Source organism: Vicia villosa, linkage group LG6 (genome assembly GCF_029867415.1).
Source record: "Vicia villosa cultivar HV-30 ecotype Madison, WI linkage group LG6, Vvil1.0, whole genome shotgun sequence".
In the NCBI taxonomy this organism is placed as follows: Eukaryota; Viridiplantae; Streptophyta; class Magnoliopsida; order Fabales; family Fabaceae; genus Vicia; species Vicia villosa.
Genome location: NC_081185.1, coordinates 99,562,285 through 99,581,321, shown reverse-complemented (window position 1 = coordinate 99,581,321; position 19,037 = coordinate 99,562,285). Strand labels below are relative to the sequence as shown.

At 39.8% G+C, this 19,037-nt stretch overlaps 2 long non-coding RNA genes across 4 annotated transcripts; both read right to left on the bottom strand.

Annotated features, from left to right (window-relative positions):
- Positions 1 to 507: 507 nt before the first annotated feature.
- Positions 508 to 2,266, bottom strand: LOC131609404 (uncharacterized). 2 transcript variants are annotated; one of them, XR_009286157.1, is made up of 2 exons: positions 1,361 to 2,266; positions 508 to 1,274 (listed from the first exon to the last, which is right to left on the bottom strand). It is a non-coding gene; the product is annotated as an uncharacterized LOC131609404 (long non-coding RNA). The 2 variants fall into 2 exon arrangements; XR_009286158.1 differs by having other exon boundaries at positions 1,378 to 2,266.
- Positions 2,267 to 11,565: 9,299 nt separating this feature from the next.
- On the bottom strand, positions 11,566 to 13,324 carry LOC131609403 (uncharacterized). 2 transcript variants are annotated; one of them, XR_009286155.1, is made up of 2 exons: positions 12,419 to 13,324; positions 11,566 to 12,332 (listed from the first exon to the last, which is right to left on the bottom strand). It is a non-coding gene; the product is annotated as an uncharacterized LOC131609403 (long non-coding RNA). The 2 variants fall into 2 exon arrangements; XR_009286156.1 differs by having other exon boundaries at positions 12,436 to 13,324.
- Between the last annotated feature and the right edge of the window lie 5,713 nt (positions 13,325 to 19,037).

The window sequence follows — 19,037 nt, the reverse complement described above, 5'->3', positions numbered from 1 at the left end:
AAATCAAGAAAAATTAAAGAATTTCCGTTGTTTCAAGATCGTTAAGTCAAGGGCTTGTGAGGTGAATTGCAAAGAATGAGTCATGGTGCAAAGTTATGAGCTTAAGGAAAGCATTGTGTTCGAAGCGCCATTATATTTTCGATTTATCGACGGATTATTGCACAAGTTTTGATTTGGATTGAAAATTGAATTGATTTGGAGTTTTATTGAATATGCAGACTAATTGGAGTTGGTTCCTTGAGATTTAAAGGGATTTGAGTTCAAAGTTAATCAAAAGGAATCATTCCACCTTAGTTCATGAAGGCAAAGATCTAGAGGTATATGAACCTATGCATGCCGTTGCAATTCGAAAAGTACTAAAGAAGTATGATAAGATTTGTCATTCCAAACAAGGGCAATTATTCCGGTCACGAGACATATGCAAGGCAATGGTTTGAACTCGGATAACTTTTACGGGTTTTAATTTCAACTCAAGGATTCAAGGATCTAAAGTCAAGAAAAATTACATAATTTGAATGTTCCAATTTGATTCATAATCATACAAGGATTATAAAGTACAAAATCACATAAAAATATCTTTGGCCTATTGCTTCTAATCTCTAAACATCATTCATCAATACCAAGTTACAATCATTCTCATTCAAGTTTACAATAATGAATCATTTGTGTCAACAAGAGATGAAAGGTGTGATAATCCTGCATTCATAGGCCATCTGTAGATAACAAAACTCAAAAAACGTGCAGCTGCATCAAAGAAATCAAACCGAAACCGACTTGAAACTATTAACAAAAAAGAAGAAGATGATAACAGAAAAGACAAAAAACGTAACAAACTCTTCTCCTCTTCCTCGGGGCCTTCTCGGAAAACTTGACACAATTCTATCCTTCATGAATCTTGATTCTTCTCCATAACCATTCAATCACCATAACAGAAGCTCTCGATAATCACTCTTGATTCTGACCTGCGTTGATAACTGAATCCGCTCCTTCACGTTGCAATCCTCATCCATCATCATCTTCACCGAAATCTGCAGAAAATAACAATAATAATCAGTTGCAATCAATCTTCTTCATCTCTGCGAAACCGAATCTCAACACATAAATCTTCATCTTCTTCTCTTCAATCTCAGAGCCACAACAACATTGAATCTTCAATCGGATCTCGTTTCATCATCTCCTTCAATCACCGACGCTGCACAATTCATCAGCATCATCATCCATCGTTCAACAAATCTTCACCGCATATCTTGCATCGCGTCCTTGAATCATCACACCTTCAACAATTCAACGTTCATTCATCAACATCACTCAAAACAATCGTTCAAAAGAAGAATTCAATAACGGATAAAAGATCGAAAACCTGTAATAGAAGATCACCTCTTCATTCTCACGATTCTTCAATCGACCTCTTCTTCATCAATCTCCGCGCACAACTTTGTTTCGGCAATTGTTTTGATCTTCAACTCTTCTCTTCCATCAACGCGTGGTCATCGTTTGATTCAACCAATTGCAACAACATCAACGCGGCAACAATCGTTAATTCTTCATCAAATCTGCAATCAACAACAATAACACGCCTCCATCAATAATCAGTAATCAAATCTCGAAGAAGAAGTGAGAAGAGGAAGAAAGAACTGAGATCGAGAGATGAGCGATGTGAGAGAGGTTGAACGCCGAGAGATGAGAACGAAGAGCGGGAGAAAGCGAGAGAAGAGAGCGCGTTCGGAGCAGACGACTTTCTCCGACGCCGATGCCATTCCTCCACCGCCGCCGTATCGTCCGATCGAGAGAAGAGGAAGAGAAGTCTGTCGATGGTCCCACTTCTAACCCTAATTCCTCTTCCAATTTGTTTTTCTTTTAACTAAGTGGATTGATTAGTGTTAACAGTGAATAATAGAGATTAAACATGATTAATAGCAAGATAATTAGATTAGGCTGATAAAAATCTGATATCAATTGAACGTGGATCAAAGCTTGGGCCACCGAATTGCTGTCTACACCCCCTTGGCCCATTGTGCTTTTTTTTTTGACTGAAACTGTGACAAAAATAACTCCCCTGGGCCTTATCCTGTTGGGCCCTGCGCCTCTTGCTACTACACACTGATTTCTAGCAATAAACACCCCTTGTCTCTCATAAAACTTGTTAGATTTTAGGATTTTTGCACATAGTTTTGTTTCCTTTTTTTTTCTACATATAAAATCATAATAAACTTTGTTAGATTTAGGATTTAATCTTGATATTATTTTGTTAGATTTTAGAAATTAATCGAATAATTTGTTTTGGTAGCTTTTGGTTGAGTAAAATGCCATAAAAACAATTGTTTTGTTAAACTTTTGCATGATAAATAATCAAAAACATGTATATTTTGCTTGTTAGAATTTAAATGCTTTGTTACATTGTTTTGTTCTAATTCTTTGATAAAATGTCATAAAAACAATTTGCTCTTGTTAGACTTTTGTTTAGGATTTAATTAGAATTTAATTTCTATTATTTTCTATGGCGGGTGCATGCCTCCTTGTTATTACTGATTTGGTTGTTGAGATGTGCGAGGTACTTCGAGAGGGCCTTCGATTGCTTCGTGTTCCACTTTACTTGTGAGACACGAATTCGCTTCCGGTGCGATTGATTTGCATCGTGTTCCACTTTATTTGTGGGACACGAACTTATTCCCGATGCGATTCACCTGATCTCTCATTCATTGAGATGTATATTCCTGTATCTTCTGGCTTGTGTTTCTCTTGCAGGTTGCTTGTGTGGTTGTGTTTGATACGCACCACATAGCGGTTGTGATTTATTTTCACACCGCATCGTTTTGACGCTTATGCTGGACTCCTGGCTTTGATGGATGTTAGATTACGTGAAGTTTCTTCTCTGCTTGCACTTGCTAGCTCATTGCGGATTTGCTATCCGTTCAGTATTGTCCCCTTGTCCCTTTTACTGCTTTCCGCATCATCCTATAACATGAGAAGTAGGACCTAGACATGCATCTGGCCAAGCCCTCGAAAGAGGCTCTGTTTTTGTTGGTGTGTTTATATTTGTGCTTTGCGGCAGGGAGTCACGGTGTAATAAGTCCTATATGGCACTCCGTTAAGTCCTCATGGAAGGCATGCGGTCAAGGGTTCGTAATCAACCCCCGCCTAGTCTCATCGAGTCTGTTTGGTATGCGCACGCCTCGCGTCGCTCGCTTCTGAACCTGCACAAGATCTTGTTATCGAGTATGTCAGGAAAAGGGTTCATGTAGCCGGACCCCCGCCTTTCTTATAGCTCGCGTTGCTCGACGTTGATGCTCGGTGTACGCACGCACCGTTTTCCTTTATGATCCGTGACGGCTTGGTTGCTGAGAAGGGTCCGCCTTCTTGTCTATGGCCCGATCATTTTCGCGAGGTCTGATGCTTGGTTGACTTGGGTTGAGCTGCTCCCCTTGGCTATGGCGGGACCGCCTTTCTACCACTTGGCCAGTGCCTTTGGTTTGTTTGCTTCACGAGTGGATGCTCGTTTGTGTGCTATATTGTTTGCATTCGCTTTTCCCCCCGTAGTTTGTTTAGTTTAGTTTAGACTGGTACCCTTTGTATGATAACATTAGGTAGCAAGCTTTCCCCCTTAGCTTAGGTCTTCCTCATGCATTCTTTAAAACACAAACCACACTCTTTGATTTTTCTTTTCTTAAGAACTTGTTATTTCCGCTCCATTCCCAAGCATAAGTCTCCAAAGGTCGAGCAGCGGAGTGTTAATGTAACTCGTTCACCTAAAAAACACAAAACAAACAGAAATTAGTTAGCCGAGCTACGGTAGCTCTGATTCTGCAGAACAGATACGTAGGCAGCGGGGTAGGGCCCGTGCGAGCATAATACTTTCTTTTCCCTACATTCTGCATTCATTTTAGTCCAGATTAGCGTAGATTTGTTACACACCCATAGTTTTAGACACAAGCGTGGATACCATCGAGTACGATGGGCGCGAGGGGTGCTAATACCTTCCCCTCGCGTAACCGACTCCCTTACCCTTTTCTCTGGTCGTGAGACCGTTGTTTTGTTTTGTGGTTTGCTGGCATTCCCTTCCTTTTCAGGATAAATATGTTAGTGGCGACTCTGTTAATTTTCGCGGTAGCGACAGCTGGCGACTCTGCTGGGGACGTCTCGACCTGTTGCTGGTCCGGACCTAGCGAGTCGATCCTAGCGCTTGTGTGTTTATCTTTGGGTGTTTTTACTGCTTTGCATATTTATTTGTTTGCATTGCATTCTATGTGCGCTTTTACTTTTCTGCATCATATTCTGGACTGTCTGGATTTCTATCTGTGGGTGGGTGTTTCAAGAGGTAAAAGGCCCAATACCCAGGCTATGAGTGATACCATAGGAACTAGGAATAGAGTGGCCGTGACGGACAGAAGGCGTATGCCTGATTGATCTGATCACGTATCCACGGGCAGAGCTTGGTGGAATGAGGCAATATCGTATGATAGCGCCTACATTCGATCCTCTGTTGGCTTTTTGACCTACCTTGGCCTAGATTTACCCGTGAGTGGGGCGGGAATCAATCATTGCTTAACAGGTACATTGATGGTGACTTTGGTTCTTGTTCGAGGGTTACCGCTGTTCTTGTTCGAGGGTTACTGTGGTTCTTGTTCGAGTGGTTTTGTTCTTGTTATGATGACTATGGTTCTGTTTCTATTGATTATGGCCCGTGATCTACGGGGAGTTCCGAATTGGTGCCGAACCTTTGAACCTGTGCCGTGTGATTTCTCGGCATCATCAGATATATCCAGTATTGTGGTTCCAACCACTTTGCATCATTGCATATTTACATTCCAAAAAATGATGTACAAAAAATAACTAGCATACATGTTCCTTCCATTTCTAAGGAATCATATCTTTAAGTCTCGTGTCGAGCCTTTCCATCTCTTGCTTTCTAAAAAAAATCAAAACACGAGGATTCCTTGGAAATCGAATGAACATGGCATTGCATTCATATCATGCATCTCATACATTTAATGCATAACAGGTGTTCAGGGTCGAGGATCTCTTATTCAGACTTGGTACTCTCACCAGATTCAGAGACTTGATTTGTTCTTGTTGAGTGCTCAAAGATGGGTCATGGAACAACTTTGTGGGGTGACCAAGAGGAAAGCTCAGTTGGGGTTATCTATGAAGACGTGTCTTACGCTCATTTGCTTTCATGCTTGCTTTATTTGCAACTGGTTAAGCTCTGTACTGTGTGGATATCTACAGATTCTATGCTTGATGATGATGGCACTAGGTGTGAGTTCTATTCTGGGGCACCTGGTCGTGATGTTAGTATCTACAAGTCTTTGAAGTTGTTTGGGGCTCCCGCACGAGGGATAAGCAAGACATTGTCTATCTTGAGCATTGCACCATTTGCATTGCTCGAATCCCTAAAGCACTTACAAATTCCGTGTGACTTCGCCAGAATCCTCTGCCAAGCAGTAATCAAGAGTAATCTACAAAGGCACCTCTCATTCTCAAGGTTCTATTTCATATCCGAGTCACCTTCTCCTGCTGGAGTTTCCTTGTTGCTAGCATTTTCTTGTCAACAGAGACGGAAGAGAAACTAGTGGATGTACTCCCAGTGCCTTGTATCCGAGTTACTTCCTTGCCTGTTGGAGTTTAAGTTGGTTGCTTTGGATCTTTCCCACCACAGATAGCTCTCCTGATTCCGATGACAATAGTCGGTATGTTCCATTCTCGGGGCACCTGATCATAATGTCAAGCCTTACAAGGTGTTGAGGTACAAAAAGTCCAGGACTTGCTCGATACAGAGATGTTTGAGTTTATTCATAATGGTTTCCACTGGCCAATCCTATTTCATCTGCTGCAAGTAGAATGTTTGTTCTTACTAGAGGAAGTAAGTCATGAGAATCACTTGCAATTGATACTACCAGAGGCTTCCTTCCCAACAACTCTTGTGTGTTCCAAGTAATGACTTTGAAAGCCAAGCGTCAGAGGCTATTGTTGTTCGCCGATAGCAATACAAGTTTCCTCCATTCATGATGGTGATTTCTATTTCAGCAACTATATTTAGGGCTCCCGACCGAGGGATAAGCAAGACTCCGTGTTCTTGAGTTCGCATCATTGGCAGCTCAAATCCCTAAAGCATTCATAAACTCAAGTCTCTATATTTGGGGCTCCCGACCGAGGGATAAGCAAGACGCCTTGTATCTTGAGTTTGTGCATCACTGGCACAACTCAAATCCCTAAAAGTTGGACACTTGCAGCTTCTGTATGACTTTGCCGAAATCTTCTTCCAGGAAGTGGTCTAAAGTGTTATGACGTAGTGCTTGGTGTGTTTTCCATGTTGGGGCATTTGGTTATTTGATTGAAGGTTGTCAGACATTCAAAAACAAGATTCAAGACCTGATTAACTCAAAAGCTATCACATTCTCTCTTGAGGGCCAGAATTGAAGTTCCTCTCCGATTCAGCGGATCTTCTGAAGCAATAAGTCCATACGGAGAGGATCTCCTCAACATTGGCGATTCCTAATTCATCACGCGTGTTCATGTTTAAACTTTCTTGCTTTGTTCAATACTGGTTGCATGCAAAACTTGTTTGTTTTTGAACTATAATCATAATGCATTGGATATGTTTGTCTTGAAAAAATCCATTCGCTTTTGCTCTTATATGTTTTTCTATGCGTGTGATATCTAACTCTTGTTAACAAAGCACGATAACTCCAAAGGGAGAATGACGAACATAATACCAAGAAACCTCAAATGGTATGCTTTTGAGTAGAACCCTATTGATGATGTACAGGCATTGTTTCAATTCCCAAACACTGGAGATATAAGGGAGTGAAACCTTCGTTAACCCTTCTGAGCCTTCGAAGTAGGAGTTTCTTTTCTATGCAGAAAAAACCCTTATTTTAACCCAGGGGCGGGTAGTGTTCAGTTAATCTGATCGAGTATTCAAAATTCATCAGGAACACACATTTAAGGATATAATAATGGCTATCTTTCAAAAGGTTGAGGAAAGTCAAATCCACAACGGTTTATCCCTCACATCAGGAGGTCGAGACCAACATCAAAGTCGTTGTGGTTTATCCCTCACATCAGGAGGTCAAAATATGACGATACCACAATGGTAATTCTTCATCAATCAATGACTCAGGCAGTCACAGTCACTTCCAACAAATCTGAGATTCAGGATCACACGACTTGTTCAAAAGAAAAGAAAAAAAGAATGAAAAAAAAAAGAAAAAGCCCGCTAAGTCAACAAGTTGAAAGCATGTGACTTAGGCAAAAGTTAGGGCATCCTGCTGGACATCCAAATCAAAATTCAAAAGAATTTGTCCAGGCAAAAGTTAGGGAAACGAAAAAAAAAAAGAAAAGCAAAAGCGAAAAATAAGGATTACAAAATAAGAATCCTCAACAAAGAACAAAGTCGTGTGATCAGACACCAAAAAACAAAAGGTAAAGTGACTGTCGTGTCCAAAAGACCTCATTGATTCCTCAATCATCTCAAATTTCTCTTGAAAGATGAATGCTCGTGTCAAGTTAACTGAACTTAGGATTGGAGAACATTATGAAGGGGGTGGGCACCAAATAATTTGAGCCTAAAAATCCTTTTTCTAAAACCGTGAACCTGACCACGTTACAACCCTTGAAAGTCCTAATTGAAGCAGGGTTAATTCGAAAGCAGACTATACACGAGAATATGGTAAGCTGACTCCTAGGAGATCCGCTAAACGCTTGAGTTGGTATCACACCATCTTTCTTTCAAAACTCGATGTTACGACATCTTTTCAAAAAGTTTCTTTAAAACTTCGAGACAAACATACTCTTTGCATTAGAATTATATTTCTCATAATAAACATTATTTGCATATAAACAAGTGCTTGACATCAGGAAAGTTTCCATCATAAACTTCAGATGAAAAGTTTATTCCTCCCAAAGGACAAGTTGTCCTCAGAACTCCGTTGAGCAGATGCAATATCTCAAAGTTTGATCATCCTCAGGGGCATAAAAGCATTTGAATACTTTGTCAAGCAAGTTTTCAGTCAATCTAGAACAATCAGGTCAAGATTCGAAGAATCTCTCAAAGTGCTAAGCAACCAGGGGCATTCACTCAAGTGCATTTGAAGCTACCTACAACGATTATCAATCAGGGGTATGTTTCTAAAATTCATGATACTGGGGCAAATTGGCTATGATAGCACAGATATCATAAAGTCCTTACGAGACTAATCTCTTCAAAGTCCTTACAGGCTGGGGCAAGGCACTATGCATTGGCGTTTTATCCTCATCAGGAGGTGTTCAGTTTAAAGTTCAGGTGTGAGCTTAACAACTTGTGAATCCGAGGGCCGTTGGGAGTCAAAGGTGTCATCCTCAACAGTGAGAAGCTATAAGCCCATTACTTGTTGACATCCTTTCAATCAATACGAATATGCAGAACACTATGAAAGCCAATGCTTGTTTGGTCCCTTTGAAGTCAACACTCGCTTGACCCCTTAAGCCCACTTCCTGGTGGCTTTCTCTCGGAGAATCAATGCATGTTTGATGCTCCGGCCGATACTTGTTTGGTGTTCCAATCACTGCTTGCCTGTCAACTCATAGAATCCATTGCCTTTATGGAAAGTTTCAAAGCCAAGATGATTGACAATCTGTTTGCTTGCATTTGCCCGTTGTGGGCTAGCATCACTATCCTATGTCATGTGAAGACACCTCGTGAAGATGTCATGCTATATCCTGGGGCACTTTCATCTGTTTATCTCATAGGTACATCCTTTCAAGTACACCATGTCAGCGCGTGGGCGGATCTAGACAAGTGAGATTCTCATTCCCCAGCTGAGTGCATTCAGATGAGGTTTTCTTTGTTCCAAGATTCTCATCTCCTCAGCAAAGCACATCTCAATGCAATCTTCGTGCTTCAGAAGCCTCATTCCCAGTGGAGTGTCTTCTCCCCAGTTGAATCATGATTGAATAGTATCTGATTCCCCAGCAAGCTCTTAATGAGGTTCCTTGCCCGTGTTTCTCATTTTCCCCAGTAGAGCGTTGCTCTCTCCAACAGATTGATCTGTTTCCCCAAGAGAGTCATCTTATTCCCCAGTGGAATGGTCTTAACAAAGGTTCTTATGCTAAATTCCTTATCCCCAGTGGATCTCATCTCTCCAGTGGATCGCTATGTAGAAGTATTCATCTTCCCCACTGAATTCTTTCCTCAGCAGAGATTCATGTGCATCCTCAGCAGAATCTGTGTCCTTCAAGGATTTCCCCAACGGAATGCGTCCTACACAAGCAAGTTGGTCACTCCTCACCAGAGTTGTCTCCATGACTTGCCTTTATCTCCACATCCCTAGAGGGTCGAGAATTTGCTTCTCCAATGAAGTTGCCAAGGTATTCCCCAAGCAGTTAATCGAGATGTTCATATCCCCAAGCAGGATTTATTCCCCAACCAGAGCTCGCGTCTAGATTTGATCATCTCCAGCAGATTTCTGATCCATCTTTGTCAGCTCGCAATGGTGACCCTTGGTCATTCATCTTGTCCTCCCCGCATAGTTCCGTACTCTCTCTACAGGACTGCTTCAGCAATTCAGTGCTCCTCCGTTGTTTCCCCAAGCAGCGTCCGAATCATGCATCATTCGCATAGCATTCTCAAAAGCGTGTAGCATTTCCATCATTGGAATACTACTCCACAAACATTCATACATGCATCATGCATAAATCATATCATATCTGTTTCTTTTTGCAGGAAAGTTATCAAGATACAAACGCCTCCCAGAGAGCAACTCGCCTAATCATTACAGGCGCTTATCCTGATGTCCAAGTCAGAAGAAGTTTGTCTCCCTCTCCCTGACATTGTCAGACCAGATGAAAGCCATGCTTATTCCCGATGTCCCCAGATCGGTTGAAGATATCTGTTCCTATCCTAATATCCAGATTAGTTGAAGGAATCGCCTCCGGATCTCCCGAGATCTTCCGAAGGAGCTAGCCCACTGATGCCTCAGATCAGTCGGAGATATCTCCTGATGATTTATTTCATCAGAAGAGGACTGTCTATTATTCCTGATATCGCCAGGTCAGTTGAAGACACTCCTATTCCCGATGTCCCCAGATCGGTTGAGGATATTTGTTCTTATCCTGAAATTCAGTTCAGTTGAAAGAACCGCCTCCGGATCTCTAAGATCTTCCGAAGGAGCAAGCCCTCTGATGCCCCAGATCAGTCGGAAAATATCCATTCCCTGACGATTTAGTTCGTTCAGAAGAAGATATGTCTGCTCAGTCCTGATGTCCCCAGATCAGTTGAAGACAATCTTGATTCCCGATGTCCCCAGATCGGTTGAGGAGGTCCATTTTCTTCCTGATGCCCCCAGATCAGTAGAAGGCACAATCCTGATGTTTCCGATCAGTTGAGGACTTCCACCCACCTGACGATTTATTTTCGTCGGAAGAAGACTTGCTTGCTCAGTCCTGATGTCCCCAGATCAGTTGAAAGCATTCTTTAAAATTCCCGATGCCCCCAGATCGGTTGAGGATATCCATTTTCTTCCTGATGTCCCCAGATCAGTAGAAGGCACAATCCTGATGTTTCCGATCAGTTGAGGATATCCACCCACCTGACGATTTACTTTCGCCAGAAGAAGACATGTCTGCTCAGTCCTGATGTCCCCAGATCAGTTGAAGACATTCTTATTTCCGATATTCAGGTCGGCCAAAGACGTCTATTTCGCTGTGATACACAGATCAACCGAAGATGTCGACCTTCTCTTGGTACCCATACCAATTGAAGTTTTTCCCTCAGCAATGGGGTTGCCTGTTCCTTCTTATCACAAGTTGGAGCTACTTAATTATCCAGGTCAATTGAAGTTTTTTCTCCCTGCCTGCGGGGTGGTACATTCCTTCTTCATGCAAGATGGAATCTTCTATTGATCAAGAGCGCAAATTTTCGAGTTCATTCTGGTATTCAATCTCCTTCCACCTCAACGGTTCGAAACTTTCGTTTCTCACTCGTCAAGTTCAAGAAGTTTGAATAGGGGCAGCTGTTGCACCCCAAAATTTGCCCTCTTCGCTGTGCTATAAGTTATGGTAGACGTTTATTTCGTCGCCCAAAAATCAAGAAAAATTAAAGAATTTCCGTTGTTTCAAGATCGTTAAGTCAAGGGCTTGTGAGGTGAATTGCAAAGAATGAGTCATGGTGCAAAGTTATGAGCTTAAGGAAAGCATTGTGTTCGAAGCGCCATTATATTTTCGATTTATCGACGGATTATTGCACAAGTTTTGATTTGGATTGAAAATTGAATTGATTTGGAGTTTTATTGAATATGCAGACTAATTGGAGTTGGTTCCTTGAGATTTAAAGGGATTTGAGTTCAAAGTTAATCAAAAGGAATCATTCCACCTTAGTTCATGAAGGCAAAGATCTAGAGGTATATGAACCTATGCATGCCGTTGCAATTCGAAAAGTACTAAAGAAGTATGATAAGATTTGTCATTCCAAACAAGGGCAATTATTCCGGTCACGAGACATATGCAAGGCAATGGTTTGAACTCGGATAACTTTTACGGGTTTTAATTTCAACTCAAGGATTCAAGGATCTAAAGTCAAGAAAAATTACATAATTTGAATGTTCCAATTTGATTCATAATCATACAAGGATTATAAAGTACAAAATCACATAAAAATATCTTTGGCCTATTGCTTCTAATCTCTAAACATCATTCATCAATACCAAGTTACAATCATTCTCATTCAAGTTTACAATAATGAATCATTTGTGTCAACAAGAGATGAAAGGTGTGATAATCCTGCATTCATAGGCCATCTGTAGATAACAAAACTCAAAAAACGTGCAGCTGCATCAAAGAAATCAAACCGAAACCGACTTGAAACTATTAACAAAAAAGAAGAAGATGATAACAGAAAAGACAAAAAACGTAACAAACTCTTCTCCTCTTCCTCGGGGCCTTCTCGGAAAACTTGACACAATTCTATCCTTCATGAATCTTGATTCTTCTCCATAACCATTCAATCACCATAACAGAAGCTCTCGATAATCACTCTTGATTCTGACCTGCGTTGATAACTGAATCCGCTCCTTCACGTTGCAATCCTCATCCATCATCATCTTCACCGAAATCTGCAGAAAATAACAATAATAATCAGTTGCAATCAATCTTCTTCATCTCTGCGAAACCGAATCTCAACACATAAATCTTCATCTTCTTCTCTTCAATCTCAGAGCCACAACAACATTGAATCTTCAATCGGATCTCGTTTCATCATCTCCTTCAATCACCGACGCTGCACAATTCATCAGCATCATCATCCATCGTTCAACAAATCTTCACCGCATATCTTGCATCGCGTCCTTGAATCATCACACCTTCAACAATTCAACGTTCATTCATCAACATCACTCAAAACAATCGTTCAAAAGAAGAATTCAATAACGGATAAAAGATCGAAAACCTGTAATAGAAGATCACCTCTTCATTCTCACGATTCTTCAATCGACCTCTTCTTCATCAATCTCCGCGCACAACTTTGTTTCGGCAATTGTTTTGATCTTCAACTCTTCTCTTCCATCAACGCGTGGTCATCGTTTGATTCAACCAATTGCAACAACATCAACGCGGCAACAATCGTTAATTCTTCATCAAATCTGCAATCAACAACAATAACACGCCTCCATCAATAATCAGTAATCAAATCTCGAAGAAGAAGTGAGAAGAGGAAGAAAGAACTGAGATCGAGAGATGAGCGATGTGAGAGAGGTTGAACGCCGAGAGATGAGAACGAAGAGCGGGAGAAAGCGAGAGAAGAGAGCGCGTTCGGAGCAGACGACTTTCTCCGACGCCGATGCCATTCCTCCACCGCCGCCGTATCGTCCGATCGAGAGAAGAGGAAGAGAAGTCTGTCGATGGTCCCACTTCTAACCCTAATTCCTCTTCCAATTTGTTTTTCTTTTAACTAAGTGGATTGATTAGTGTTAACAGTGAATAATAGAGATTAAACATGATTAATAGCAAGATAATTAGATTAGGCTGATAAAAATCTGATATCAATTGAACGTGGATCAAAGCTTGGGCCACCGAATTGCTGTCTACACCCCCTTGGCCCATTGTGCTTTTTTTTTTGACTGAAACTGTGACAAAAATAACTCCCCTGGGCCTTATCCTGTTGGGCCCTGCGCCTCTTGCTACTACACACTGATTTCTAGCAATAAACACCCCTTGTCTCTCATAAAACTTGTTAGATTTTAGGATTTTTGCACATAGTTTTGTTTCCTTTTTTTTTCTACATATAAAATCATAATAAACTTTGTTAGATTTAGGATTTAATCTTGATATTATTTTGTTAGATTTTAGAAATTAATCGAATAATTTGTTTTGGTAGCTTTTGGTTGAGTAAAATGCCATAAAAACAATTGTTTTGTTAAACTTTTGCATGATAAATAATCAAAAACATGTATATTTTGCTTGTTAGAATTTAAATGCTTTGTTACATTGTTTTGTTCTAATTCTTTGATAAAATGTCATAAAAACAATTTGCTCTTGTTAGACTTTTGTTTAGGATTTAATTAGAATTTAATTTCTATTATTTTCTATGGCGGGTGCATGCCTCCTTGTTATTACTGATTTGGTTGTTGAGATGTGCGAGGTACTTCGAGAGGGCCTTCGATTGCTTCGTGTTCCACTTTACTTGTGAGACACGAATTCGCTTCCGGTGCGATTGATTTGCATCGTGTTCCACTTTATTTGTGGGACACGAACTTATTCCCGATGCGATTCACCTGATCTCTCATTCATTGAGATGTATATTCCTGTATCTTCTGGCTTGTGTTTCTCTTGCAGGTTGCTTGTGTGGTTGTGTTTGATACGCACCACATAGCGGTTGTGATTTATTTTCACACCGCATCGTTTTGACGCTTATGCTGGACTCCTGGCTTTGATGGATGTTAGATTACGTGAAGTTTCTTCTCTGCTTGCACTTGCTAGCTCATTGCGGATTTGCTATCCGTTCAGTATTGTCCCCTTGTCCCTTTTACTGCTTTCCGCATCATCCTATAACATGAGAAGTAGGACCTAGACATGCATCTGGCCAAGCCCTCGAAAGAGGCTCTGTTTTTGTTGGTGTGTTTATATTTGTGCTTTGCGGCAGGGAGTCACGGTGTAATAAGTCCTATATGGCACTCCGTTAAGTCCTCATGGAAGGCATGCGGTCAAGGGTTCGTAATCAACCCCCGCCTAGTCTCATCGAGTCTGTTTGGTATGCGCACGCCTCGCGTCGCTCGCTTCTGAACCTGCACAAGATCTTGTTATCGAGTATGTCAGGAAAAGGGTTCATGTAGCCGGACCCCCGCCTTTCTTATAGCTCGCGTTGCTCGACGTTGATGCTCGGTGTACGCACGCACCGTTTTCCTTTATGATCCGTGACGGCTTGGTTGCTGAGAAGGGTCCGCCTTCTTGTCTATGGCCCGATCATTTTCGCGAGGTCTGATGCTTGGTTGACTTGGGTTGAGCTGCTCCCCTTGGCTATGGCGGGACCGCCTTTCTACCACTTGGCCAGTGCCTTTGGTTTGTTTGCTTCACGAGTGGATGCTCGTTTGTGTGCTATATTGTTTGCATTCGCTTTTCCCCCCGTAGTTTGTTTAGTTTAGTTTAGACTGGTACCCTTTGTATGATAACATTAGGTAGCAAGCTTTCCCCCTTAGCTTAGGTCTTCCTCATGCATTCTTTAAAACACAAACCACACTCTTTGATTTTTCTTTTCTTAAGAACTTGTTATTTCCGCTCCATTCCCAAGCATAAGTCTCCAAAGGTCGAGCAGCGGAGTGTTAATGTAACTCGTTCACCTAAAAAACACAAAACAAACAGAAATTAGTTAGCCGAGCTACGGTAGCTCTGATTCTGCAGAACAGATACGTAGGCAGCGGGGTAGGGCCCGTGCGAGCATAATACTTTCTTTTCCCTACATTCTGCATTCATTTTAGTCCAGATTAGCGTAGATTTGTTACACACCCATAGTTTTAGACACAAGCGTGGATACCATCGAGTACGATGGGCGCGAGGGGTGCTAATACCTTCCCCTCGCGTAACCGACTCCCTTACCCTTTTCTCTGGTCGTGAGACCGTTGTTTTGTTTTGTGGTTTGCTGGCATTCCCTTCCTTTTCAGGATAAATATGTTAGTGGCGACTCTGTTAATTTTCGCGGTAGCGACACATATACATGAGTCATGTCCCATGCGTCTTATGTGATTCATAGTTGTGGCGTTTTGTAACTATATCGTGATTGTATATTGTGACTTGTTAAACGATGGAAGTATGTGAAGATGTGAATTGATGATTTTGTGAATAGTATGATGATATCGATGTTTGTGAATGCAATTAACAGAATATGTCTGGTATGACTTATATGCTGTGATGTTTTGGGAACTAGAATCGTGATGTATACTCGAGGTTTATGATTGTGATGTATCATGACTTGGCTTGCGAAGTAAATGATATATATATATATATATATATATATATATATATATATATATATATATATATATATATATATATATATATATATAATTGATGTGAATATGAAGTGTTGTGACTTGTTGTGCGATGAAACGTATATGAGATTTGTGAGTTAGTGAAAGTATGAAGTGTATGGCAATATTAACACTTGCGATGTGATAACTATATATGTCTGAATCCTAATATACAATTTATCATACGCTCACTTATATGATTTGATATCTCACCCTTTTCTCCTGTTCTCCGTTGCCTTTATATTAGTAACGTGCAGGTGTTCGAGTATGAAGATTTAGTTGTTGTTAATCGAGTCGGTTGTCGCTATGATACGTAGCACTCGGGGGGACGATTTATGATATTTATGATGTTGTTGCTTATTGTGACTATCATGGTTTAATAGGATGATATGTTAAGTGAAGTTGCTTTATTAATATGATGTTATTTATGTGAATAAGACGTTACTTGATTCGGAAATTGAGAATTATGACTCCGCTGTTTTATTAATAAAAGAAGTTATTCTGTTTTAGAAAGTGCTATGTATCCGCTAAATCCGATGAAGTGATTTATTGTTAAATGAATATGTGACGCCTCATTTTTTTTGTCGAGAAATTTTGAAACTCTGATTCTTGAATAAATCGTCGGGTAGAAATGGGGTATTACACAAGCTGTGAAGGCAACCAAACTATTTGCCTTTTCACCTTCACTATTGTCTTTTGATTCCTCATATGACAATGTGACAGTGTATCACTTCTTTTGTTTCCTAAGAAAGTTGGACATTATGCTTGAATGGTTCTGAATCCCTCGCATTCATGGCATTGGATTCCTTTGCCTCTGTTTAGCTTATCTCTTTCTCTACATTTACGCTAGGGAGTGAAACCTTTGGAGTTGGGTGGTAGATTATATTTTACATTAGTTTTGACATTATTCATAGATCTCCTGTCAATTCTTCTCATGACCTTACCAGTTTTTTTGCAAGTAGTGAAATAGATTCCTATAATTTATCATCGGTATCTTCTTCTACCTATTCATCACTATTTTCAATGTCAGCTTTGAATGCAACATCTTTGTTTCTTTTCTCTGATTTGTCATTGATATCTATTTCAAATGTGAGTAGCGAACCAATGAGCTCATTCACTTTAGTTGTGTTAATATCTTGTGCTTCTTTAATGACTGACCTTCATATCAAACCTCTTAAGAGATTTGATAATTTTTATGGCCAACCTTTCTTCTGATATTTTTCCCCAAGAGCAAAGTAGCTATTGGTTATGTCAGTGAGATGTACATTAAAATAAACAATAGTTTTATCCTCTTTCATTCTTGAATTTTCAAATTTTGTAATGAGGAGCTATAGTCTTGACGTGCCTTCATGTGCAATATGCACGGTCTCTCAAGCTTCTTTGGCACTATAGCATGTATTAATGAGCCTAAAAATATATTTGTCAACTCCATTATAAATTTTATTGAGAGCACGAGAGTTACCATGAGCTTATTCATCGTCATCTTTTGACCTTTCATTTTTAGGCTTTAGGGATCGTGTGCTATCTCTGGCTGTAATCTTTGGAGATGTCCATCCTTTTATAACTACTTTCCAAGTTATACTATCCATGGACTTGAGAAAAGCAACCATGTGAGCTTTACAATTATCATAGTTTGTGCCATAAAAGAATATGTGGTTGATTTACGGATCTTCCTTCTTTAGCATTGTACATTTGGAACAGAATATATAGATCCTTTGGAGCTCACCCTACCATAACAGGGTGCCTACTCAGATGTCAATTAAAATTATGCTCTCTGGATACCAAGATGTCAGACACAATGTGTATCACAAGTGTAATGTGTAATTAGCAAAATAAAGACAGTAAATAAAATAACACAAGAATCAATAACCCAATTTGGTGAAAAATACCTACTTCTAGAGGGTGGTAACCCAATGAAAGGAAAGCCACTCTTAATATTGAGAAGTACAAATTGGTCTTATTTGAACTCTCATATTTCAATGTCATATTTTCTAATACTACTAGTGAATTTCTATTCAGGACTGCTCCTGAATATGAGACCCCTCTCACTTCGACTCAAACACTCTCCCTAGAGTTTGGATAGTTACAAGTGTTTATGAATGATAAAACGAAATTACAACTCAAATACTCTATTCTCTTAACATAGAAATAAGACTTACGAATAAGTATTACAAAACAAAAAACAAAAAAGACTCAAAATAAATAAACATGCTTAACTTAATTGTGTAAGGTTTGAGTATTCACATAGGAGAATATCTCCTTAAATAACAACAAGGACAAGATTTAAAGCCCATTAGGGTTTTGGTCTTTGAACACGTTCAACATCCCAAAAGCACAAGCAACTAGTCTTCCATTATGTTGATTGAAAATATTTGTTTAATTAAATATTGATCATATAATAATTCTTCAATTTTAATCTTGATAAAAATGATATTTGAGAAACTCTTCCTTATTCCAAAGAACACATACAAGATTAAACATGATTAGATAATTAAGGAAACTGTTGAGTGTCTTTTGTTGTTTCTATTCGTATGTTTTTAAGGCACTTTTTAACCCCTTTTTCTATGTTTTTAGAAGAATAGCTTATGTAAATAAGTGATTTTTGTCATATGTAAATATTTGGTATTTTGATCTATTTTCTAGTATTTCAGTTATTGGTGATAGCAAATGTTCAGAAAAATCGGGAAAAAAGTCGAAGAATCGAGGATTTTGGCAACTCTGAAGGTGTCAGTGTTCCTTTTGTTTTCGCCCGGCGAATACTTGGAAGCGAAGCTCCGCCCGGCGAGTGGTAGGCGAGCCAGGGGCGAAGCAGCTCAATTTTTGGCCATCTTTCTGCTCTGGAGCGCCCGGCGGAGCATCTGTCTCGCCGGGCGGATGAAGATATTTTTTTGGGTTCTTTTGTGTACTTTTAAGGTCACGTGGCCTGTTTAGTGGGTTTCGCCCGGCGAAGCTGTTCTTCCGCCGGGCGAATCTGGGCTGATGTGCCATGCTATATAGTGCTAGTTAGATATTTTGAGAACCATTCCATCTTAGATATCTCTCTCTTGAACCAAAATACAATATTTTTTGAGTGAGAAAACCCTAAAACTTCCATTGTTAGTAAAATTCAAGTTTTTACCCATCAATCTTGGAGACTTCCATCTTGATGTTCATAAAGCTTGATAGTTTGCTTGTTACTCAAGTCACCATGGAAATGGGTGGCTAAACCTTCTTGGTGTCAAGATTAGAGGTAGATGATTTGCTTTTAGTTTGTATTTCTTTTGATCTTTTGTATGTGAACAAGTGATGATATATATATGGTGAAAAACCTTGTGTTTATTTAGTTATGAGATTTGTATTCTATTTGAGAAAATGTTTTCAAGTCTTGACCTAGGTTTTTTATCTATCAACAAGTAAAGTTTAGAAATAGCTTTGTGAGTTGATATTTGCCTATATTAAGCCTTGAGTGTTGTCATTTTGATAGTTAGGTTGAGAGATCATTTAAGGATCAAAATGGCAAATTTCACAATATGGTTTAGACATGAAACATATTGAGAGGATTGTGAT